Source organism: Pipra filicauda, unplaced genomic scaffold, assembly GCF_003945595.2.
Source record: "Pipra filicauda isolate LSUMZ 115617 unplaced genomic scaffold, ASM394559v2 scaffold108_size2327098_pilon, whole genome shotgun sequence".
Classification (NCBI taxonomy): Eukaryota; Metazoa; Chordata; class Aves; order Passeriformes; family Pipridae; genus Pipra; species Pipra filicauda.
In genome coordinates this window covers 2,087,505-2,114,150 of record NW_024103529.1, presented here as the reverse complement: position 1 = coordinate 2,114,150, position 26,646 = coordinate 2,087,505, and positions in this window count along the sequence as shown.

Genomic DNA, 26,646 nt, shown 5'->3' with positions numbered 1-26,646 from the left:
CTAGAGTGAGCGTGTCTGCACCAGAGCCTGCACAGCAGGCAGAGGCAGCTGCTCCAAACTGGCTTCAGCAAACTCCTTGATCTCAGATAGAATGACCTTTTATTTTTCTTTTTGTGTGTGCGTGTGTAGAAAGGGGAAGATAGAGAAATGGAGAAGAAAAAACCACTATTTTTTCAAGAAAAAAACCATGAATGTTCAAACAACTTTTTAGCTGCCTAACTTATTTTAATGTGGCTGATATGCTTCTCCTAACTAAATGTCTACACTTGCATAAATGCAGAATGACTTGTTAGAAATAGAATAATCTACTCCTTGTCCTCACAGAGCTATCCAAAATAGCTTTGCTCTTTCTCTTCTCAAGTTTGCATCTCTAAGTATTTAGGAAAAAAAATTATTCAAAGGAACCACAATTTGATTTTAGTTAACCTTAGCTCTGTGTGCAGTGGAAAACAGGTTATCTGCTTCTGTTTTGCTAAATCTCAAATTTTAACTCACAAAAATTAGTTGTCTCATGAGTAGCAAATGGAACTTCTTTTCTCCACTAGGAGAAATCCTTTAAGCATGTCTTGTGTATTTAAGAGCACTGGAGTATATCAAACCTGATTTATTGTGGGTTTGTATTTTGTTGCTAGTTGATGCTAGTTGTGGTAGGGAGACCAGAAAGGTTTAAGCTCTGCCTGAAGCTTTTCTGCATTTTAAGCTTTTAAAAAGTGGTTTTGCTTCTACACAGTTTGAAATATCCTCTAGATGCATTCCTGTGAAAAAATACAGAGCAACACTGAAGCCATTTACCCAGTGTTAGTGTTGTCCCAAAGAACCACAAGGTCATGGATAAATTTGAAAATTGCCTGGCAAAAATAATATTTCTCTCCCTTCTGGTCCTCACGTTGCACAGCAGACGGTAGCCATGGCATTCTATTAGACAGGCAAATGCATAATCACTAAGATTAAACTGGGATACTTTGTGGGACATGGTTCTACAGAAGAGTTTGCATTTGGTATTCAGAAGGCAGCAAGTGAAAATGAATTTTGCATTGTTCAGCATCAAACAAAGCTTTCCTCTCAGAAGCTGCAGGGTTAAGCTGAGGCCAGCGCATAGGTATTTTATCCTTTTGCAATTTGGTATCTGCTGTCAAATTACCTGCACTTGACCAAAACTGGGTTTCATTCAAAGACCATTGAAGCTGATAGCAGGGTTCCCCTTGGCTTTCGTCTGCCTTATACAAAAGGCCTTACAAAGGAATCATAAGAAGCTTATGAGTTAAAATTGGGAAGTGATGCAGCAGACAAGGCACCAGGTGTATATGAGCATTTGTGCTCTCTGTGATTCACAGTAATTCACAGCAGTCACATTCCCTTGTGTTTGCTTTATTGATGTTTAAAGTAATTGTAGGTAACGACAAACATTTGCTTTTGCAATGGCGGCATCTGATAAAATGTGATGGCATTTTAAGATTTGTTGTGTGAAACACATTAACTGAAATGAAAACAGCAGGATCTCACTGGTTCAGGAATACCGTTGCACTTATTTTTAGCAGTTTAGGGTTCTGTGATGATTTTGTTTTTGTATATTAACAAAAGTCAGAATATGGATTCCAGGAAAGGGGTTTTGCTACAATATGTATATTGGTAGAAGAGCAAATGCTTCAACCTGCAGTGGGTGCACTGCAGTGTGTTTAAGGATGGTCAGTGTCTCCGGTCACTTTGTCTCAAAGCGTGAGTATGATGTCAGTCATTTTGGAAGTATGTGTACTACTGTAATGGGGTGTCTGCATTGACTCGATCCATAATAGCTCTTCCAGGATCACTCTTACTTGCCTAACACCTATCCACATGTGAGGGTCTAGGACTTCGTTTCAGGTTACTGTGTACCACAAAGCTGGAAATTATGTATTGTCATTCAGCAGAGAAGTTTTAAAAAAATTAGGCCACTATGAGACTGTGCATTTTTCACCTCATTGTTATGTGAAGGGAGAGAGTAACTTTGAAATAAGTCCTGGAACATGTTATTTTTAATTTTATTTTTTTTTAAGCAAAATCAGGAGATTCTGCAGGCTCTTAACCCAAAAATATCTGTGTCACATGAAGTTTCAGTATATCTGAGTCATAAACTGAATGAATATTTAGATCACTTTAATTGTGTATCATGAGCTTAAAGTCAGTTTTTAGTTCACACAATAGCCTAGGTCATTGCATATGCAGACACAGTGGATCTAACAGGAAGGAAAATCCTGAGCTGTGTTAACATGCTGTCTTTCTAGATCCCCTTTTCCATAGCGTTTGCATGCCTGTACAGACTGCCTGTAGAAGTCCAGAGAAGCTGACTTCAGCTGTTGCATGGATTGTGGTGGTGCATCCCCCCCAAATCCAGGCCGCAACATGATCTGAGAAACACTTATTAGGCCTTGGCCTTGACGAACAGCATTTGGCCTTGGCCACTCTTTAGCTTATAAGAAATACTGTAAGTTCCCAAGAACTAGCAGGTGTCTAGTGAGAACCTGTTTTTTAACAAACAGCCTTGGAAACTTATTTTTCTTGCCTGAATAACAACTGAAGCGGGACAATGTTTTTATTATTGAACTTTAAAACAAAGATACCAAGTCGAATTGTGACAAGGATGGTAAATTGCTATGACTAAAGCCCACTCTCTAATCATCCTATAAGCATCAGACCAAAGTGGGATCCTTTTGAGCTCTTGAACCCCAGAAGATGAGTGACTAATGTGTATGACTTAAACACTGATAACTGGATAGTGTGGAGCCAAAACAAGAATTGTTGATACTAACAGACAAGAACTGTTGGTAATAACCAAGGGCTATTGTTATACACATGCTATGAGAAAAATCAAGATTTGGCTGAGAAGCAGAGCCAAGCAGACATGGAACCTGCCTATAAAAAGCCATCCGTCCAAGCCCAGGCAATACCCCCAGGACCCCAGACATCTCACTGGCCACATGAACGTAGCTGGATCAGCACTGAAACCATGATTGGTATCCAATCACCAGGATAAGTGCTAAAACCAGAACTGATAATAGATTTTTTTTCTCTATTTTCTGTCTTTTCTTCTATTTTCCTTTGTTTATTTTATACTTTTCCGCTTTTCTTTCTTTAATTATTACTTTCCTTTCATTCTTTCATATTTTATTTCTCATTCTCTTTCTCTATTTTTCTTTATTTCTTTTCAATTATTTCATTTTCTATCTTTCCTTATCTCCCCTCCCTTCCCCTCCCCTCCCCTCCCTTCCCTTCCTTCCCAAACCTTCCCTTCCCAAACCTTCCCTTCCCTTCCCAAACCTTCCCAAACCTTCCCAAACCTTCCCAAACCTTCCCAAACCTTCCCTTCCCAAACCTTCCCTTCCCTTCACAAACTTTCCCTTCACAAACCTTCCCTTCCCATTCACAAACCTTCCCAAACCTTCCCTTCACAAACCTTCTCAAATCTTCCCTTTCCAAACCTTCTCTTCCGAAACCTTCCCAAACCTTCCATTTAATTTCCTTTTTTTTCTTTTTTGTCTCCCTATTTAATTTCTCTCTATTTTCCTATTTCTTTTCCTTTTTCTTTCTCTTTTTCTTTCTTTAATTCATCTCTATTTAGTTCCTCTTTTCCTACTCACCCAACCCCTTTATTCCAAATCCACTGGTATGTACCTATATAGTAGGTGGGGTACTATCATACCAGTTTCCATGCTAAGTGTGTAATTTATTTATTGAACGTTATGATTGTTTGCAGCCCCCCTGACTTCTGTCGTTCATTTTGACCAATGAGCATTTACCAGTCTTGGGTGCTTCCTTCCCCTTAAGGGTGGATCCTCACATTTTTGGTGTCACGGACAGTATGCTGTGGTTGAAGGGGTCCCTTTGAGATACCACCACTCTACCTGTAGTTCCAGGCAGGGAGTGCCAGGAAGTGACCTACTGGCTGTTAACAGCCAGGAGGGACCCGAGTAGCTGTAAGCCAAGACTGTCCAGGAAACATCCCAATTTTGGATAAGTTGGGAGGATATAATGGTTGCGCAACTGCCCTGGGGCACGGAGTGGGTAAATGGAAACTGGTATAACTCTGATGCTGTGGTTAAACAGATAAATGTGGTGTTAAGTGAACAAAATCTATAGAAGGGAAAGGTAAAGCGGTTTTGTGTGCAATTTTGAGAGTGGCTTTAACTACTTTCCAAAAGAAGAGGTATGCTAACAAGAAGGCAAAAGGGCTGTTGTTGCCAAGCACGATTGTGAAAAGGAGAGCAGGCTACAGGCAGAGGCTTTGCTTGTCATTGAGTGCAGTCAGAAAGAGGAGAGTGGACTGCAGGCTGAGGCTTTGCTTGTTGCTGAGTGTAATTGGGAAAAGGAGCCCAGGCTGCAGGCTGAGGCATTTGTTGCTGCTGAGCGTGACTCTACTTGGAGGCTTCAGGCAGAGCTGCTGGATGTGTATGAGAGAGAGAAAATGTCACAGGAGGAATTGCAGGATTTAGAATTTGAACCATTTACAGAAATATGGTCTCACAACTCTGATTTTTTGTATTCAATGAAGGAGTTGGAAGACAGTTGGACTGAGCACGTGGGTCTATTACCCTGACAAAAAGCAAGACGTAGAGTCTGCACTGTAATCTGGTGATGAGGAAGTAACATTACAACCCCTAATTAAAGTTGAAACATTCTATGATGGCCAGAGCCAGCAAACTTACTAAAAAGGTATGGTAGCTGAGATGGCAAAGTTCCAGGGAAAGTATAGCAGACTTTCCTGGGAATAGGAAACTGAATATGTTTGGAGAGTGCCTCTGACAGAGGGCGATTGAATCATGTTGTCTAAGGTAGCAGCCCAAGGGGAGCCAGGAGTGGTTTTAATGGTGAGTGACCAGAGAGAACCATGGTCTTTCACTCAGAGGGCTGCCTATTGGGCAGGAAGTTTGTGTCCTATAGAGAGGGTTGATCTGGTTAGGATCAAGATCCTGAGTATAGATCTTGTAATGCAGAGTGTACAGAAGGCAGCATATTTGCAATTGGTGAATGACAGACAGTTGGTTCCAGGACAGCCCTCACCTGTGTCACTGGTTGCCAATCGAAATATGTTGTCTCCCATGACTAGAAGTTTGCCGGATGTGAAAAAAACCACTATGTGATACAATTTCAGGACAGCTTGGAGCGAGTGTTAACCCTGTAGAGAGGAAGAAAGGGGAACCAGGAAAGACCCTTTATGTGGTGATGGGGGGGATAGCTCAGAAGCTAATTAGCTATGGCAGAAGGATTGGTTTCACCGGAACAGTTAGTAAACAGAGAACAGCAATCAGGAGATTGGAATCACAGCAGGGAAGTGGACCACTCAAAAGGGAACATCAGGGTCCTAGTGCCAGATGGAATATATTGTGGGGGGAAGGTTTGCAGAAGGGACTTTCTCTGGAAGTGATGGATAAGTTGACCACTGCTGTTCTTGAGAAAGTAATATGGTGCCTGGGGAAAAACAAAGTTGCGTTCTCTTGACACAGATGAGTTAAACAGCTTGATACAGGAATTAGAACTCCCCAGTGGTGTCCCAGGAGACCCATCATTCCCATGGCCTGATGTTGTTAATTGTGGGGGACGGCGGTTTGAACATTTAAGAAGGCTCGCCAAAAGTAAAACTGTCAGAGAGAATGAGGTCTTGAAGACATCATTGGCTTCTGAGAGGGAGACAAGAGAAACACTGAGAATCCAAGTTGATAAACTCATGGCTTCTAGTTGCTCAGCTAGAGTGTAAGGAAAGACAAGTATTAGACAATTTGGAAAAGCATAGTAGAGAGAAACAAGATCTGAGAGAGGAAATAGAAAGTAGGGAAGCAGCTGGATTATTACTGTTATTGAAAGTTGAGCAGCTGCAGAAACAGTTACAGGAACAAAAGGAGAAAAAACCGAAATTTGGAAGAAAAGGTAGAGGTGATGCTTAAGCAAGCTGCCAGTTCGTTCACACAACATTGTACAGATTCTGATTCACATGGCTAATTTGCAAGAGAATTATCACCTCAAACCAAATGATATTGAAATCCAGAAAGTGGAATTCTATCAATGCATAGATAATATCATCATCATCATCATCATCATCATCATGGCTGGGCTTTGTGAACAAAGATTTGGGGAGGGCTCTACCCACATTTGACACAAGGGCACTGGTGGCTAAAAAGGCCAATACGAGATAAACAAGCCCAGTTGCAAAAGGCACAGCAGAAAGACCCCTTAGATGGAATATTCTGCAAGACACAATTCTTTCTGCATTGTCTTTTCTCCTCAAGAGTGATCCTGCATGCTTTTTCAAAAGCATCAGCAGTGTTAAAGATAGTGTGTCTCCAGGCCTCCTGATTGGAGGCCAGAGTAGACCAGTTATGGCAGTCGATACATAATAATGGCCCAGACATTTAGATTAGAGTTGGTTCTTATCAATGATTAATAAAATTTCTAATAGATATGAGAGAACAACACAGTATTAACACAGCAGGATGCCGAGAGGCTGGTTGTGTGATCTGGACAGCAAAGAGTTAAAATAACTGCAGTAAATGGAGCAAGTGTTTTCTGCTGAGCTGCTAAGGTTCATTTGTGGCTCCTGGGTGAGAATTGGATGTTGGCTACTTGGTTTGCAATTGAAGGTCACAATGAAAACATTTTGAGTTTCAGTGTTCTGGACTATAGAACCTGGTGTTTGCTGGACAGCAGTGTGCAGTTCTTCTGATCAAACATTAACCTGAACCGTAAAAGAAATTCAGAGGCTGCAGTGTGCTTGCTCCATGCAGTGCCTGCACTCCCTGACTGAAGCAGTGCTGGTGTACCTCAGAGCTGGATGTTTGCTGTGGCGCAAGGTGGAATTTCTAAATTGTTTGACACCACTAACAGCTGCAGTACCCAATATTGCAAGCCCAACAGCCACAATAAATCAGACATTTGGACACTGATGGAGTGGTAACAGATTTGGAGACAAAAGGTATTGTCACTCAGTCACACTCCCCTTCTCCTGTCTGGCGGTGAAAGAGCCAAACAGACAGTCACAGCTTATGGTTTATTATGGGCAATTGAATGACAATACAGTGTCTTTAACCGCTGCTGTGCTAAGTTTTGCAGAACTGGTAGCTCAAATTAAGAGAGCATCTAACTGATGGACGACTACTCCAATTACAGGAGACCCCTCCAAAAAGGTGGGGGAGGCAGGAACAGCAATGCAGCAAGCACTTCATGAAGTAGAAGTTCCATCTCAGAAATGTCAAGGCCAAACTGGCCTTGATGGACCAACGAGATCCTTACTATTCAACTTGATTGCATTTAAAGAGGCATAACAGAGATATTCTGAGTGGGAAAAAAAGGACTTTTTTCATTAGTCTGAGCTGTTAAACAACTTGAGCCACTAAGGGTCTGGACAAACCCCACAGAGACTTGTATTGTTTTCTCTTCCCAGGAGTGATACTAGGAATTATGCCAGCAGAGCCCCAAAGAAGATCAAGTTAACCATTGGAGGAAATCCTTCTTGCAGGTAGGATCATTGTCAGCATGAACAAAATTTGGTTCACGCATCAACAAGCTCAACCCAGAGACTGGAGACTCTCACTTCTTTATTTGTGCTAATCAGTATGGTAACTACAGGACATTCTGCACCACATGTGTTTATTACATCTGGGTGCAATTTACTGTGGCAGCAGTAATAAAGGAGATGAAAGCAATTTGTCCACTGAAATTCAAAGGGTAAACTGGAATAAAGCAGCTAAATTTAAAAGGGAAATCCACTCATGGTAGTAACTAGTTAATATCACTTATGACCTCACCAGCAATAAACCCCCAATTTTTTATTTTAACAAAACACATTGCTTTTATATAACCTTATACCAAATCATTTTGTCAGGTTAAAATCACAGTGGAGCTGTTCTCTATCCCTTGGAGCATAGAGTATGGGCCCAATGAATGTGTCTGTATGAGCTTTTCGACTTTGTACTCATATACAACCCTATTGTAGATACAAATAATCACTCTAACAGAGTGATTGTAAATTTGTTCAAATCAAGGGTTGCAATTTTAAGTATTCAGCTCCAGTTACCTATTAGCATTTGCTAATCTGAGTAAACCCCGATCCCAGCCTTTCAACCTCACTTTTCAACCACTGGTATAAGCCTCAACTGGTAAAAAACATGCTGCAACATGAGGACCTGAGGCAACTGTTGAAGCAAGTACAAGACAAGTGGACAAAAGACAGTGATTACTGTTCATCACATTGTGGAAGAAATCCACTGAGTGGTGGAATGTGCGAAAAAAGTGGAGAACACCATTGGTGAGATGTTTTATTTGGATGGTAACCAAGAGCAGCAGGGATTTTTTTTAACAAAATGTTGAACCATGTGATTGTTCTTTTAATATTAACTTTTCTGTTTTTCCTTTTGGTAATCAACCTTTGGGTAATCAATTGCTTTTCCTTTTGGTAATCTATACTAAGTTATGTAGAATTATAGGAGATTACCCCCAAAGCTTAGAGACAACTTATAGAATGTATTTGTCTCTCTGTCCTTTTGTCCCTCTTCCTCTCTTTCTCTTCTTTTTCCTTTTCCAGGGATTACCAAGTCCGTATCAATGTTTGAGCCATGGAGTGGGGTGTAGTGGCCCAGAGAAGCTGACTTTAGTCATGGGATGGATTGTAGTAGTGCATCCTACTAGTTTGCTGTTCTAGTATGGAATGTGCTTTTTTTGCAGAGGGCAGCAATTATGAGTTCCGGCATGCTGGGGCTGAAGTTTCCTGAAGCCGATTACCAATGGATGCTGATTTTTCCAAGCATTATGACCTTGCCAAGTCTACTACATTCAGGAAGGAGGTGTAGAGGATATGGTGGGTGCGGTGCTCTCCATGGACATGGAGTTGACACATGGTGTGGCTGCAAGACAAGCGGTCATTAAGCACCATCTGAGCCACCAAACTCTGGGCATCTGTGCTTTGCAGCAGCTCCATCACCTCATCCTCCTGCATCACCAGCGCCCAGGACATTTTGGGCACATGGAGCTCATTGCTGTCCACGCTAATCTGTTGGATTTCCAGCTTGGCTCCACATTCCCACTTTGCCAGCAGCACATCCCATGGGGGTTCATTGTAGATTTTCAGCACATACTGCCAGCCTTTTCCTGCAAGGTCCTGGGCATCAATCCCAGCCCACATGGGACTCCTCAGGCCAGAGTCCTGGGGGTTGAAGTGCGTGTACTGCAGCACCTGCTGCCACTCTGACTCCTCTGGAACCACTGGCTGCACACAGAAGAATACAGGGATACTCCCCTAGAGCTCCTGGGTGACGCTGTGGAGGCACTGCTGGAAAGCCCCAGATCCAAGCTACGTGCTGCCCAGGCATTTTACTTATATTTAAGACTCAAGAGTCCCCAATGAACTTTTGCACACCTTTGGTTCTTAATACCTTGTGTTCATGTAAAGAGAAAAAGCCACACACTTTTTCCCAAGAGACTTCTTTTAATTTAGTGAAAAAATAAGCATTTTGGCAAAAGGTTCAGAGGAGTAACATACAGCCAAAGAGAAGCATTTCACTAATAGGCTACCAGGTGTGCCGTTGATGGACAGGCCAGCCACATGGCTTCCAATATTGCCTTGAGTCTTCCATGAGGCTGCAGGCCCGACCTGGTCCCTCCCCCCACATACACACACAGCTTGTTTGATTAGACCCAATTGAGATATCTAGTGAGATACAAATGCAGTCTTATCACACTCTTCCTGCTTTTTAGTGAGGGGGTTTGGTGATTTTTTCCACCTCCAGAACATGTCCACCAGGTCCAGCTTTGGCTGCTTTTAGCTACTCCTGCATCTGCTTCAGATGAGCCTTGATGATCTTCACTGCTCCGTCAGCACCTGCTCCTGGTCTTTGAACTCATCCTGCACCCACCACCTCTGCTCCTCCTCCTCCAGCCACCTCTTCTCAGCCTCCAAACCCTTGGCCTTGCACTGATTCTGCTCCAGTTTTCTTTCCGCTTCTCCTCACAAGACTTGTTCTTCAGTTTCCTCAGTCCAGCCTCTTGGCCCTTCTCTGGACTTGCTCCAGCACCTCAGTGTACTTCCTAAACTGAGGGGCCCAGAACTGGACACAGCAGTCAAGGTGTGGCCTCTCCAGTGCTGAGTACAGAGGAAGAACCACTTCCCTAATCCGGCTGGCCACACTGTTCCTGATACAGGCCAGGATACCATTGGCCTTCTTGGCCACTTGGGCACTGCTGGCTCATGTTCAGCTTCCTGTAAGTCAGTTTTCCTTTTCCTTTCCCTTTCCCTTTCCCTTTCTCCTTTTCCTTTCCCTTTCTCCTTTTCCTTTCCCTTTCTTTTCCTTTTCCTTTTCCTTTTCCTTTTCCTTTTCCTTTTCCTTTTCCTTTTCCTTTTCCTTTTCCTTTTCCTTTTCCTTTTCCTTTTCCTTTCCCTTTCCCTTTCCCTTTCCCTTTCCCTTTCCCTTCCCTTTTCCCTTTCCCTTTCCCTTTCCCTTTCCCTTTCCCTTTCCCTTTCCCTTTCCCTTTCCCTTTCCCTTTCCCTTTCTCTTTCTCTTTCTCTTTCTCTTTCTCTTTTTTATTTTTATTTTTATTTTTATTTTTATTTTTCTTCTCCAGGTCCCTTTCTGCTTTGCTGCTCTCCAGCCACTCTGTGCCCAGCCTGTAGCGCTGCGAGGGGTTGTCGTGGTCAAAGTGGAGGACCCGGCACTCGGCCTTGTTGAACTGGGCTTAAAAGTGGGCCCCCCAGATGAGCTTAGCCTGTTCGCTTGACTTTAAAGTAGAAGTGCCTTTTTTCCCTTGTTATTTCAGCAAACCAAATTTATGGGTATGGTGGGTTGATTTTGGCTGGGTGCCCACCCAACCTCTCTATCATTCCTCTTCCCAGCCATAGAGGGGAGACAGAGTAAAGTAGAGAAGCAAGATTCAGGATGGGAACAGTTCCAGGCATGGAGAAAAGCATACAGCAATTGGCAGGACTTTACTGTTATTATGTGGTTTCACTGTATTCATGCTACACAGTGCACAACTGCACATGCCCAGGCTTCCTCCTCCCCCTTTTGCCTGTGCCCTGTTCTGATTTGCTCCCCCATTTGTCTGTCTGATAGCCCACCTGATGTTCTGCCCCCTTTCCCTGGTGGGACGGTTAAGAATCAGGCGCACGCCTGAAATAAGAAGTCTGCTTGCACCCTTCCTCGTGTCCTGTCCCCTCTTCCCTTTGGACCGCGACAGAGTAAGATGGAAAACAACTCGTGAGATGGGATAAGGCAGTTTATTAAAGCAGAAGCAAAGCAAAAGCTTGTGCACAAAAAAAACAAAGCGAAAAATAACAAAGTTTATTCTTTACTTCCCATCAGCAGCAATGGTCGACCACTTCTGAGAAGCAGGGCTGCAGCACGCATAACGGTTCCTCAGCAGGCAGCCTCTGGAGACAATGAATGCCTGCCTTCCTGATCCTTGCCTTAGCTTTTATATCTGAGCTGCATCGTATGGTATGGAATATCCCTTTGGTTAGTTTGGGTCAGCTGGCCCAGTTGTGTCCCCTCCCAGAAGGAATGTTACAGTGCTGATGCTGTGCCAGCCCTGCTCAGCAGTAATCAAAACACTGGTGTATTTCAACACCCTTCTAGCTACCAGTGCAAAGCGCAGCACTGTGAGGGCTGCTATGGGGAAATGAGCTCCAGACCACCCAGACCCAATACAATGGGTCTAGACTTTTTAAAGCTGGATGACTTGCAGCAATTCCAGCAATTTTTCTTTTGCTGTCTGTGGAAATAAAACTAAAAAATAGAAAGATGAGTTCGTTTTCAAGTGACCTGTGTGGTAGTGCCCTGCCACCAGCTCCACCTGAGACCACACTGTGATCTGAGAAATGCTCATTAGGTCTATAGAAATAAGCAATCAGTCAAGCATTTCTGTTTGAAGTTTTTCCAGAATTAGGGGATGCAACTTCAGCTATTCAGCTCCTGCCATGACTCATGAATTACTACAGTCTACGTACACATCCTGTCAAGATTTACTGCCCATCCCCATTGGAATGAACCTTGCACTGGTGAAAAAATTACTGCAGCACCAAGACCTGTGTCGACTGATGGAGCACATCTGAAGCAATGGACACAGGACTCTAATCAGTGTTCATCACAACACAGAAGAAATACACACTGTCTTGGAAAGCGTGCTGAGAAACGGAGAACATCACTGGTGGGACATTTTGTTAAGGTGATCGATGACCTGTGGAAAAAAGTTCCTCCTTCAAATTTAGAAAGACAGCAAAAATCCCTGAAACAAAGGAACTGTAGCAACAAGGAAGGATTTATTCAGCCCATGTTGGGTCCTATCTCACACCGAGCTCACGGGGAGAAAATTTCATGCATTTTTTAGTTCTACAAAATCCCACCCTTTCAGGTCAGTTTAATATATTAATTTTTCCCTAAAAAGGTTTCTTTTCTCTGAAAAGGGGCTTTCACCTCCTTCTGATTGGCTGTGAGGCGTCCCCTGTCAAAAATGATGGATCTTCCTTTGTTCGTAGCCCATGGAGAGAAAAAAGAAAAAAACCCCTTGTTTTCAAAATTGGCCAAATGGCCCAAAAAGGTTTTCATTTTGGGGAACTTTATATTTCCCTTATCCTGACCACAAAAGGGGCTCTGGCACCTGACCCAATTGGGAACTGGATACCTTACAACTTCATGATACGCCTGTAATTTTGTTTGTAATACAAACCATATTTTTATTTCTCATAGACCACAGCAGTAATTCTACATCTAATGTTGCACCCTATTGTAATTTTGTTGATTTCTATCGGATTATGCTTATTGTTGAATTTTGTTTTATTTGTTAGAGTGTGTATACTAGCAAGACAGGTAGCACTGTTGCACAGACCTCCTTGCATATAATATTGTTCCATCGTGTTCAAAGCAGTCTTAAAAAAAATATTTAGGTAACCTGATTGAAAATTTCCCTCAATTTAAAATTGGAACATGATAAATCTCTGTTTATAGGCACAGAGGCAAAAGGCAACCAGATCGCCACTCTGTGGAGCAAGAGAAGCTGACTTAACTCACGGAGAGGATTTTGGTGGTGCACCACCCACTGCCCAGGCCCAATGATCTGAAAAATGCTCCTTAGGCCTTCCCCTTGACAAAAAGCACTGGGCTGAACCCCTCTTGAGCTTATCAGAAACACTGTCTGTCCCCAGGAACTCATGTCTAATGAACTTGTTTTTTAAAGAATAACCTTAGAAACTGGTTTGTCTTGCCTGAATAACAACAGAAGCAGAACAATGAACTTTCAAAGAAAGTTCAATGATTCTTTAAGCAACTGTAAAACACTCACTAACGACAACTTGCAAAGAGCTAGTGTAGAAGTAGGTTTGTGCATTCACCTTACTGGTTTCCACAGCCTGACTTGTTGAAACCAAGATAACTGCTGGGAGCTGATGTGCTTGTAGGTGGCCTGAAGTAACCTGAACTTCACAGTTCTGTGTAATCAGTGGTGCAGATGGCACCAACCTGAATCGCAGCCAGGATGGTAAATTACTATGACTAAACACAACTCTCTTGTGACCATATAAACAACGGTCCAAAGTGAGACCTTTTGAGCTCTCCTGGACCACAGCAGGCTGCAACCAGGAATCTCCCTCTGAGTGAGGCCTCTGAGAGCCACCCAACTCCCAAGTTTGCTATACTTGCAGGACCAGGACCAAACAATGATTATGGATCCTGGGCTAATATTTCCACTCCTCGAGGCTCAGCTCTCAGTATTTCACTGAATTCGAGAGTAATTTTTCACAGGCATACCTTGTACGGACTCTTTATACCTGTGTGCATGCAAGTGTGAATATGCTATAGCAAATGTGCTAGGAATGGTGCTCTCCTAGATTCTTAATTACTTTAGATTTTTAAGTTAGGCCTGTAAGTAAGTTACTGTTGTGTTTTAGTTAATTCTATATGAATCCTTTGCTAAATTGTTTAACTTAGGTAATTGATTAAGTGCTGTTAGTCCTAAGTGTTGTTAAGAGTAAATGCTGTTAAGTTTGAGTACTGTTTAAGTTTTGAAGTGCTGCTAGGAGTTTAGGCATAACTGCCAGTCATGGGGATATACTCTGAACCTTGTGACCCAATAGGAGGGTCTCCCACATTCCTTTTTAGCCTTACCCTTTCCTATCGTTTACTCTTCTCCTTCCCCTTCCTCCAACCCCTCTCCAGCCTCCACGTAGATAGTTTTGGGTTTGTTTTAGTTTGGATTGATTTTGGACTTTTGTTTGCTTCCTTCTGTGTGTTTTAGCTATCTAGAAAGTTGTAGAGTGAACACTGCCACCCAGTTTTGTCATGCTTTCACTTTAATATTAAACCTGTTTTGGCCAATACCTTTGCCAGTGATTCTTTAATAGACCTTAAAACATTCATTCACGACAACCTGCAAAGAGCTAGTGTAGAAGTAGCTTTGTGCATGCACCTTACTGGTCTCCACAGCCTGACTTTCGGAATCCAAAATAACTACTGTGAGCTGATGTGCTTGTAGGTGGCCTGAAGTAACCTGAACTTTATAGTCTTGTATAATTGATGGTGCACAAACCTCCAAATACCCACATTCATGTGCACGTACACACACACACAGGGACATTCTTGAGACACTTTCATCTTATTTAGTCTCTCTGGCTGCTCCTTGGTCTGGAAGAGCTCCAAGGATTTCCTGTGCCAAACACAGAGTCATCTCTGACTTCAGGATATAGCAAGCGAAAAATCACAGAATCACAGAATATGCCAAGTTGGAAGGGACTCACAAAGATCATTGAGTCCAACCCTTATCCCTGCACAGGACCATCCCCAGGAGTCACACCACGTGCCTGAGAGTATCATCCAAATGCTCCTTGAGCTCTGTCAGCCTTGGTGCTGTGACCACTTCTCTGGGGAGCCTGTTCAGTGCCTGACCACCCTCTGGGGGAAGAACCTTTTTTAATATCCAACCTAAACCTCCCCTGACACAACTTCAGGCCATTTCCTCAGGCCCTGTCACTAGTCACCACAGGAAAGAGATCTGTGTCTGCCCCTCCTCTTCCACTTCTGAGGAAGTTGTAACTCCAATGAGGTCTCCCCTGATCCAGTCATGCAAAGAACTGTGTCCTATGTGGGGCATGCAAGTAGTTTCCTAGCTGGAACTGATAAAATACCCATTTTCCCCCATCCAAGATTCTAATTTCCAGAAGAAATCTGAATGAGATAGAGTCATAATTGGAACAGTACAGTGAAGGCCTGGGGCTAACTCAGGCAGACAAATGGATATTTCAAGCTAACTTAAACTTGGACAGCATATATCAGCAAATTGTTGACATAGCATTAGTAATGGCTTTTCAGCTTTCATTGCAAGTCTCTAAATGGATGAAAAAATATTCTAAGACCTGTACAATATTTTTATTGTTGTAAATAGTTTTCTCCAAAAATTTTAAAGTAATTTTCATACCTGGTATATACTGTCATATCTCTGCAGATATCAGTTAATGTTTGTTGTTCCTCCTCAGCAGTGATATAAGCAAAGATCACAGCTTTTTTTCTAGTAGAAGAAAAGACACAAGGTTCTAGAAGGAAGGTGCTGGCAGTCAAGTCAATATCACGTTATCTGGTGAAGTTTTTTTCACTCAGAGCGGCAATAACTGACTATGACAGTTTGTCACGTTAGCTTTTCATTTACGTAAAAGGGACCAGATGTTGGTTTATTTCTCTGAAGGAGTCCATAACGGAATTGCTGAAATATTTAAGGCATAAATGCACAAAATGCTATTTCAGGCCTTAATATTGATGCATGTCTGTCACTGAAAATTCCAAGATGTTTCCCAAATGAAAAGTGGGATGTAGATTTGTCAGGCTTGTGAAAGCGATTTTTGGATGAGCTCCATTTCTGTTTAGATTTGTGCTCCAGTGACAGACATTGAAGGGATCCTTATGCTTAATAGTAGTTCTGGCTCTTGTCCATTTCTTTCTAGCCATGAAATTCTCTGCATCTCAGCTGTAACTTCCATGACTGCTATAAGCTACAAGTATTTTTCAGAGTTACTAATCACTTAAATGCCATGCTGCTCTTCCCTGTGCTTTCTACATTAAAAAAGAAGTAAAGTAAACCAGGAATAAACAAACCAATCTTCTGTTATTAAAGAGCAAAAGATTGTGCAGCAAATAAGAATGTTAAATCAGTGAGAAACCTCATTTCTCAAAATGCAATATGTGGAACTCATGCCCCTGATAGAACCATTAATTGTTCAAACTCCCTTTCATTGAGGGAAAATCACATTATACATCAATCTGTGTGCCATCGGAATATATTGCTGAGAGTAATAGCATGTGTATCATTATGTGCATTGTACCATCAGTGTTTTGGGTCACTGTGTACTATTCTACCCCCTCCTGATGAAAAAAAACCTTGACAAAATATGCCAGTATGCCAGATTGAATTGTGTTCTGCATGTGACCCCCAAAGGAAAGAAGGCCATGGGGCCATTCAAGCCTTATTTCCATACCTTTTAATGAGATTCTAAAAGGGCTGGGGAGGAGGGAAAGACCATTTGTCACTTTGGAAACAAAAGAAGAGGCAGCAGAAACAGAATCTGAATGCAAATAAGGCATTTTCCCACTTCAGACAAGCTGATTTCCATATTAACTATTTTTTCTATATTTGTCCAAATAAATTTCCTTTCTTTATTTTTTTTATACAGATGCCAAATGATGATAATAAGTCAAATTAACACATTTTCTAAAGAAATGCTGAGGATGAACCTACACAGATTAATTATATTACACTGACTTTTGACGATTATATCTTGAAACAAAAATGAAATCTGTCAGAGTTCATGGCTGGTGCTCAGTGCTTTATCTCTTACTTTGTCATCTCACAGTGAAGAAAGGCAGATGAGGTGGGAAGAAAATACAAAAATATTTATTTAAATCCTTTTTATGACACTGAAATAATGCACAGTGCTTTTTTGGATGGTGATAACATACATTATTCATATAAAGAACTTAAAGAATAAGGAAATTTAAGCATGTTGATACAGTTTCAGATAGTTTTTAAAGTCAAGGTGACAGTGCAACTTTCTGAACTGCTGTGAGAAATTTCTGAGCATTGCTGGTGGTGTCTGGTCTCTCCTTGGTTGATTCCACATGAATCCAGAGAAGACTACGGAGGGATCTTATCCACATGTATGAATACCTAATGAGAGGGAGTAAAGAAGTTAGAGATGGACTTTCCCGTGTGATAAACAAGACCAGGTTATCTAAACAATTCGTGGAGCTTCCATCCTCGGAGATATTCAAGCCCTGACTGGATTTGTCCTGGGTAACCTGCTTTAGCTGGGCAGTGTCTGCATAGGACTTTGGACAAATTGATTTCCAGAGGTGCCTTCCAATCACAGAAATTTTGTGTGATTTTGTGTTCAATTCAAGACACCCTTTGGGAGCCATGGCTTGATCATGATCTTCTGACAGGGAACTCCCTACCAGTGAAGGGTACAATTTTACCATCACTTTACCAGTCCTGCTTGGTGCAGTGCTCTCCGAGCGTCTCAGCCATGCCAGAGTCATCCAAGCATGACCTGCAGTTGACTGATGAACTGAGTCCTACATAGTGAATGCTGATTTATTCATCCCCTGTTAAAATCTGTTTTCTTTTTATTCCAATTTTAAGTCTGGCCTTTGCCCTCCAAAGCAGGTGTTGGAGGGATCAGACATCATCAGAGTGCTCATGGCATTCAGTAGTATGACCCAGACCTCTCCTGCCCTCAGAAATCAGAGTTGTAGCCAGCAGCACTAAGATTAATGTTTGGTACTTGGTTTCCCCCTTCCCTGCTGTTAGTTCTTCCAGATCCCCATAAGAGAGAGGTTGTGTAGTCCTTCACAACCCTAGCCCTCTCCCCTGGTATCTTATTCTCTTACTTTTGTCAGCTTTCTCCAGTCATAAATGATAAGGAATTATAGAACTATACGAACAGAATGTCTTCTCAGTCATGCAAATATTGACACTGTTTTCATTCGCCTTCAGCTCCTAGATCTGTGGATTTGTCCTTATCCTTAGCAATTAAAACATCTTTCCCCAGGGAAACAAAAGAAAAATAATACAATAATAAAATGAGAATGCTTGCATCTGACTGATGTTATTCTGACACCAGATGATGACAGATGCATTAAACAATAAAAGACCTTCATTGAAATACAGACTCAGAGGGAAGGAGGCAATTCAAAGCAGGAAAAACGATCTCTCCGCTCACTGTAGTTTGATAATAATTATCGCAAAATTAATTACTCACCCTTCATAGGTGCTGAGCAATTGTTCCACTTAGATCTTTTGAGTTCTGTATGTTTATTTATTGCTAAATTAATTAAATACAGATGGTTTATGACTTTGTTACCTTAGTGCAGTCACACTAACAGAAATCCTACTGGCACACAAATGAAGCATCTGGAAATCTTGGATGGATGTGATTGCTGTGGTGTTAACCACTAAGCATGACTATCCAAGCTCTCCTCTGTCTACCTGGATTACACACTCCAGGCTAACAGTGGGGGAAATGCCATCTGTCTTCCTGTTACTCAAGTCTATAAATAATTTTGAAGCATCACTCTTGTGAAGCAATCTGAGATAATTTCCAACTCTGCAATGACTTCTGACACTAACTTTCTGTCTGGGATTAAACTGTGACATTATGAAAAATATTTCAGGAACTAACAAGAGTGGTACCACTGAAAGAGATGAGACTTGGTCATGGTGGGTGCACAACACCATTGTGCAAGGAGATTCCAGTACAAATAAATGCAGGGATGAAGCTGCCAAGTTTTCCAGGTGGTATTGGCAGTGTAATCTGTAATGAGTTACAGGAGACATGGTAAAGGCATGATAGACAGCAGCAGACATCGAAGTCTCAGAGGTAAGCTGCAGTTTGTTTGGGTTTCAGAGAAGGGTGACACCCATGGACGTTAGAAAGGAAAACAACACTGTGAACATGAATGGGTTATAAGACTCATTAATATCCTCCTTTTCCTGCACCAAAATTACCTCAATGACTAAAATACTGCAAAACTATCTTTAAAAAGCCAGTGATACTCATCAGTTCCTGCCTGACAGCTCCTGTGGGTCAATTTTCGTTTTAATTAGGAACAGCTATCTGCCCCGTGTTTCATCTCATCCCTGCTTATTCACAAAGTATCTTTTATAAAATTAATAGGAAATTGCAGTAGTCAGACATTTCAAGAGATGCTGCCTCCACCATTCCAAGAAGGGCTGTTTAATAGATTTCTCATATAAGCCATTGATCAGGTGGGGATTTGTGCTGAGGCAGCATCTCTGTTTCATAATAATGGAGCAAGCCCTTCTGGGTCTCTTAAAAGCAAGTATGCTCAGCCAGGCTTTAATTACCACTGATAATCTCTTTAACAAGCTGCAAGGTTTTTTAAATCTCTATCTGAGGGACTCAGAAGATTATGTTCTTTGCTAATAAAAGGTTATTAGTGCACAGTTAGGGGAGAGCAGTACTCTTCTATTTTCAATTTTCAGACTATTGCTATAATTACAATAGCTCAGGCACACTGTAATAGACATGTACAGTGATCTCAAGAAAGTAGAAAAATGAAAAAGTGAAATCTGCCCTTCTGCTTTCCCCTATTAGGGTAGGAGCCACATGGGGTGACATTTGGTAAATAGTTTCCAACTCTTCAGTCTTACAATCCATACAGACATGTACTCAGTTATCTGTATGGCTGATGTCAGCAGATTTTTAAGTGCATTAGCACATAACTTTATTATCAATGTGCAAGTATTTTGCATTCAGCAAGGCTATAGAAGCTGAATGTGAGGCCCTCAAAAGCTAAGAAGTGGCTGGCTTAGGGTTGTCTATTAGCAATAGCAGTTCAACTCTTAATAACCATTGCTCAGTTGGACAGTCACTGGGGGTGCTTTGACCCTGACAGAGGTACAGTAGGAAGGACTGGGCCTCAGACACTTTCCCTCCCTGAGCTCCCCCTATAATCTTGCCATCTTCTGACAAGAGCATTGTCTAAGTGCAGTAATGGAGCATCGATTCCACGCAGGGTTTTAGTAGAACCACCACATGGTGTCTCTCCTCTCAAGTCAAGCCTGTCCATATGTTGTCTTTATAGAATCATAGAATCACAGAACCATTTAGGTTGGAAAAGACCCTTAAGATCATCGAGTCCATCTGTTAACCCAGCACTGCCAAGCCCACCAGACTTTTTGACTCAACCCTCTAAAGCCTTAACAGTCTTCGTGAGACATCCACAGCATCCTTATATCTCCGACATTTACTGTCACCTGTAGATTCCAAAGGCAGCCAATCCTTTAGTGACTCATTTCTTTGCCTCTGAAATTAGATACTGTTCTTTTGTGGTAAACTTTTCATCCCTTTGTGCTTTTACTGTCCATCTTTCTCTCCTCTGTTCTCTAGATTTCTAGATTTTTCTATTAACAAGTTTGTATTCACATAAACAGATGTATCTGTACTCTGTCCTCTGAGGACAGAAAAGCCACTAGTCTGTGTCTATATGTCTCATTCATCAATACCTAAGCGCATGTAGACTTTCAGATGCTGAATCTTTCAAAGCCTGATTTTTTATTGGCAGTAAAATGCATCTTTGATTTCTGTTTCATTTTTTAATATCTGTACTTCCTGAATTCTTTTTGTGATTAATATGGCTATGGTCTTATTTTTTCAACTGTTAGGTCTCTTATTTACTTACAGAATTTTACCTATATTTTGTTTTTCCTGCACACTACTAAAAAATTGAAAAATATTCTATTTATAAAATAGCTAACACTGGGCTGTCTTTTGTACCTTGGGTGTCCACCTAACAAAGGGAAAGAGTTCGTCCAGGAGAAACTCCTTTTTTTGGTCACTTAATAAGTTGACATCTGTTTGCTGAAGACACCCAACCCAGTTAAAACCATTCTGTGCCATGAAGCCTCCAAGAATACTGACAAAGGGCATAATTTTCTCTCCAAAAGGGATTCAAGAGTGACAGTTCCTGGGGAGGAAATTGTTAAACAGTGGGTCAGAATGTGTATCTGCTAATTGCTTCTACTCCTCTAATTCTCTTCCAGCTTTGTCCAGCAGAAATTTCTCCAGAGGTTGCTGCAAGGGGTTATTGCAAATATACATTTAGTGGCAGTGACTTTGCAGGTAGTAGCTAAGGTGGCTGGAGAATGGTCATTTAGAAAAGAATAACAATTATCCTTCTACAGTCATGTACACAGCGAACTTGTTGTCATAATATCTGTAAAAATTGAAGATACATCAGCTTTCTAGTTCACCTGAGAGGGAATGGATCCTCCACTTAAAAAAAGAAATCACAGATCGGTGTCCTTGAACAGACTATTTACCACTTTTAGCAAAAGCTTGAATTCATTTCAAGTTTTGCAGGACATTTCTCATAGCTTTCTCCCTTTTTTGAACTTAAAATCAGTCTTTATCTGTTTTTCCCATCTATTGATGTATGAGATCTTACCATGCCCTAAAGAGAAGTATAAGCAAATTCTGGGATTAGTGATATTTGTAGTATCTGTCCTGAGCATATTCACTTGTTTTCTGCCAGCAGTTCCAGACAGACATCTTCAAGCACTTGAAAAGAAATAATACAATTTTTGCATAAATAAAGAGTAGTTCCTTTCTGTTGTCTTAACCTCAGAACATATACAACACTGTCTGCATTTACTTGTTACATGGTCTGAACGGGGAGGGAAACTGTATGTAAATCAAAAGAACTGTATACAGACAGGCAGAACAGAACTCACAGCTGAGTTTTACCTGCCCTTGCAGGTTTTTTGAGCTGTGGGCCACATTTTGGTATGAGCAGCAAAGCCAGGCACAGTCCTGAGCTCACCTGGCAGTCAGAGAACAAGGAATAAATATGTCCATAAAACATACATCTAATATATGTATCTATATATCTGTACAATAATTTCTCCCAAATGAGGATGTTTTTCAGCTACATCAGTTTTAGACAGACAACAAACTTTGAAGCCATAAAGCTAAACAAACCGCAGAGCACAACATGATCTAAGTGATTCTCACTAGTATCAAACAGTGTTTTTGGATGAGGATGTCCACACTTAACATGGTGTGATGTTCAATAGGTCAGTATCCTTATACATAAAAATAAATGCAGACCTCCTAAAATAAAAAAATAAATGAAGTGGTCCATGGTTGTTTAACCTTGTTTGCCTGTCAGGTGCCCACCCAGCTGCTCTCTTGTTCTCCCTCCTCAACAGGACACAGGGAGAAAATAAGATTAAATAGTTCAAGGAAATCACTTACTAGTTACTGTCAAAGGCAAAATGAACTTGACTTGGGGACAATTAATTTATTGCAAAGTAAAATAGATTGGGATGGTGAGAAATAAAGTAAAACCCACTAAATTAGTACAATCTACTAGGTCCTTCAGAAAAATCTCCCTCTTTTTCGTGACTGCTCTGTGTTGGAAGAATAGAATAGAATTGAACAGAACAGAATAGAATAGAACACAATAGAATAGAATAGCACAGGATAGAGAAATGTGAAAGTCAGCTCCCTGTATTGACAGGGAAAACCTGACCAAACATCACTAACTTTGTCATGGACTCACACCTAATAAGGAAAACACCTTGGCCAAACACCTTCCCAGTTAACTGCCAGTGGCTGCACTTGTGGTGCCATTACTGCTCTGATCACTCCAACAGGAGGGAAGAAAAAGGGACAGAAAGAAAGAAAAAAATGGCATGGGGGAGAGGACAAGACAGAAAACCCAAATGCAGCTCACATCACAACTCCCTTCTTTGTTTTTCAGAAGTTTTCCTTGTGAAAAGATCTGGAAATAGCTTTATCCCTAAAGTTCAAAAAAATTACACTTCAGTAGCTGCTCTCAGAAAATTAGACTAGCTGAGACATCCCACAGGGAAAGAAAAACAAACCAAACCAAAACAAACAAAAAAATCCCAAAACAACACACAAAGAAAAAAAAGAAAAGCCACACCAAAAAAACAAAACACACCCTTTCCATAACCTCAGTGATCCTCTGTAGGCTATGGCAGGTGCAAAGCATAAGTACCCTATGAATGAATGACATTTAGCACATGCAGTTTATTGTCCTCTCATTGATGCAATAGAGTGATGTCCTAGCACAGAGGAAAGACTTTCAGCTCTGTCTCCAGCAATATTCACAGAATCACAGAATATGCTGAGCTGGAAGGAACCCACGAGGATCATAAAATCCAACCTTTATACTTGCACAGCACCATCCTCAAGAGTCACGCCATGTGCCCGAGAGTATTGTCCAAACAATTCTTGAACTCTGACAGCCTTGGTGCTGTGACCGCTTCTCTGAGGAGCCTGTTCCAGTGCCCAGCAACCCTATGGGAAAAAATCTCTTTCTAATTACCCAACCTAAACCTCTCCCTACTCAGCTTCATGCTGTTTCCCTGAGTCCTGTCACTGGTCACAAGACTGAAGTGATACCCCTCCTCTTCTCCCCATGAGGAAGTCTTAACTGCAATGAAGTCTCCCCTCAGTCTCCTCTTCTCCAGCTGAACACACCAAGTGCCCTCAGCCACTCCTCATACGACTTCCCCTCAGCACACTTCACCATCTTCATTGCCCTCCTTTGGAAGCATTCTCTAGTGGCTCAATGTCTTTCTTATATTGTGGTGCCCAAAACTGCCACAACATTCAAGGTGAGGCTGCCCCAGGTCAGAGCAGAGCAGGACAATCCCCTCCTTTGCCCGGCCAGCAATGCTTTGCCTGATGCCCCTCAGGATCACAGTTGGCCCTCCTGGCTGCCAGGGCACTGCTGACTCATATTCAACTTGCCATCAACCAGGACTCCCCGGTCCCTTTCCCAGCACTGCTTTCCAGCCTCTCATTCCCCGGTCTGTCCATATATCCAGGGCTGCCCCATCCCAGGTGCAGGATCCAGCACTTTCCCTTGTTAAACTTCCTATGGTTGGTGATTGCCCAGCCCTCTCATTTGTCAAGGTCTCTCTGCAGGGTCTCCCTGCCTTGGAAGGAGTCAACTGCTCCTCCCAGTTTTGTGTCATCTGCAAACTTGCTCAGTGTCCCTTCCAGTCCTGTGTCCAAGTCACTTATGAAGATGTTGAAGAGCACAGGGCCCAAGATGGAGCCCTGTGGAACCCCACTAGCGACAGGTGACCAATCTGATGTTACCCCATTCACTGTTAGTCACCATCTGTGGTGAGTAAATTGCTCACTCACCACATGATGTGTTTATCCAGCTGTGTGCTGGACATCTTGTCCAGAAAGAGATACAATATCAAAAGCTTTACTGAAATCAAAAACGATTACATCAACTGGCTTCCCCTGATCATGTAGGTGGGTTACCCTGTCATAGAAGGAAATCAGTTTGGATAAGCAGGACTTTCCTCTCTGGAAGCTGTGCTGGCTGTGACCAAAGACTGCATTGTCTTTCAGGTGTTTTTCAATACCTCCCAGAATAATCTCCATAACTTCCAGGCACCGAAGTGAGACTGACAGGCCTGTAGTTTCCAGGGTCCTCCTTCTTGCCCTTCTTGAAAATCAGGACAACATTGACCAGCTTCCAGTCAGCTGGGACCTCTCCAGATTCCCAAGACCACTTGAAAACCATCAAGAGAGTTTTTGTAATGACATCAGCAGCTCTTTGAGGATTTTGAGATGAATCCCATCAGGCCCCACAGATTTATAGGGATCCAGCTGGAGCAGCAGATCCCACACAACTTCAGGGTCAACTGGGAGTTGATCATTCTCCCAGTCATGGTCCTGCAGCTCAGGACACTGAGACCCCCTTGGTCTGTCATCCGTGTTGAAGACAAAGAAAGCATTAAACACCTCTGCCTTGTGTCTGTCCCTGTTTGTGAGGTGACCAACCTATTCTTGCACTAAGACATTGCAAGAGGAGCTGGGGCTGGTTCAGCCTGCACCAGACATGGCTTTGAGACACTTAACAGCAACCCTGTGTTCATTGAGTGAGACAGACACAGGGATTGAGTGGCCAGGGCCAGGTTTTTGATGGAAGCATCTGCTGGAGTCTCAAGTTCATGATATCAGCTGTGTGCTGAGGAGAATGTGTGTCCTGCATTATGAATTCATACCATTAATCCATATCAAATGGCAGCATTTGAAAGGATGTCCTAACGTTGTCTCTCCAAAATCTTTTCATACTTTTATTAGCAGTTCAGTCACATATTTTTTTGTTAGAAAGGCATATACAGTCCTTTCTTGGATGATTCTACAACTGAGTGTGTGTGTCTGTGCATGTCATGCCTAGGGTGGAAAAATGGGGTGCACAAACTTGCTTTAATGTTGAGAATAGATTAAGACATTTCCCCACAAAAGACTGTATGGTATCATACAAATGGCAACACTACTCTCAGACAAAAAGACTGATCTCTGGCAGCAACCAGTAAAACTTCCCAGGAAACATGAAAGAACAAATTGATATTTAGAGTGAAATACCCTTACAGGTGCATACTTTGTGGTTAAAAGGTTTCTTAAGCAAAAAATCCTCTTTATGTTGAAAGAATACATGGGCAGCGGAATTTTTTTCTCCATATAGTTGTTTACTTGCCTTTTGAACTTCTGTAAACTTTGTCCACATAGTCTTTAACATATTTCCTTGTTTCCCTAGGAATCCTGGGTACAATGAGGATCAGTAGACTGGATTAGAGCTAGGAGTCCTCTTTCTCATTTAGCTATTGCTGCTTTTCCTAGAGCAAGTAATTTCCCTTTTCCTTGTTTCAGTTTTTTCATAGCTAAAATGGATGTAAATACAATGTTCTTCATAATGTAGATTGATGATTAAAGGTGATGTGAAAGCATGGTAAATTCTAGTTATTACAGGGAGAGGCCTTTACAAGAGCTCATAGTAGCTGTCTGGGATCAAGGAAGAGAATCTGAAAGTAAGTAGAAACAGGAATAAATGTGAACTGCAAAGCAGCGAAAGCACCAGATAAGTGAATTTCTTCCTCAGTATTAGGTTTGGATTCAAGACTGCTAAAATCTGACACCCACTAAGTAAAAAGAAAAGTTTCGAAGTTGGGTGAAAGAGGGAGGTTTATTCACTGGATAATGGATATTTGGCTAACTGCTGCAATCAGAACCTAGTTTTGAAAAGAAATATGTATTTCAATAAATTTTGATAGGCTTGGGGTTTTTAGACTATATAGTGGAAACAGAATTACTGTGATAATTGGTAAATGTTGTGGTTGAACTCCATCTGGCAGCTCAGCCCCAATCAGCCTCTTGCTCCCTCCTCTCAGTGTGGGATGGGGGAGGGTGTTGGAAGGGTAGAAGTGAGAAAAAATGTGAGTTGAGATAAAGTCAGTTCATCAGATAAAGCCACACACAGTCTGAGGTGTTCTAGTTTAATCCCATGCATGGCCACTGATGCCAGCTTACTCCCTGGTGGGGTGGGGTGAGAAGCAGCACTGTAAGTGCTGCATGCTGTAGCACCTGTTCAGCACAAATCCAAAACACAGCCCCATACCAACCACTGTGAAGCAAATTAACTCTATCCCAGCCAAAATCAGCACAAAGCACATGTGTGCAAGCAAGGTATGCTTGATTTTAGGCCCAGAAGCAAAGAATGCTCAGTCAGTGCTGTTTTAAATTGCTGTAGAAAGGCTATAAGGAATGTTTTATAACCTCTCACTTAATTTAAACAG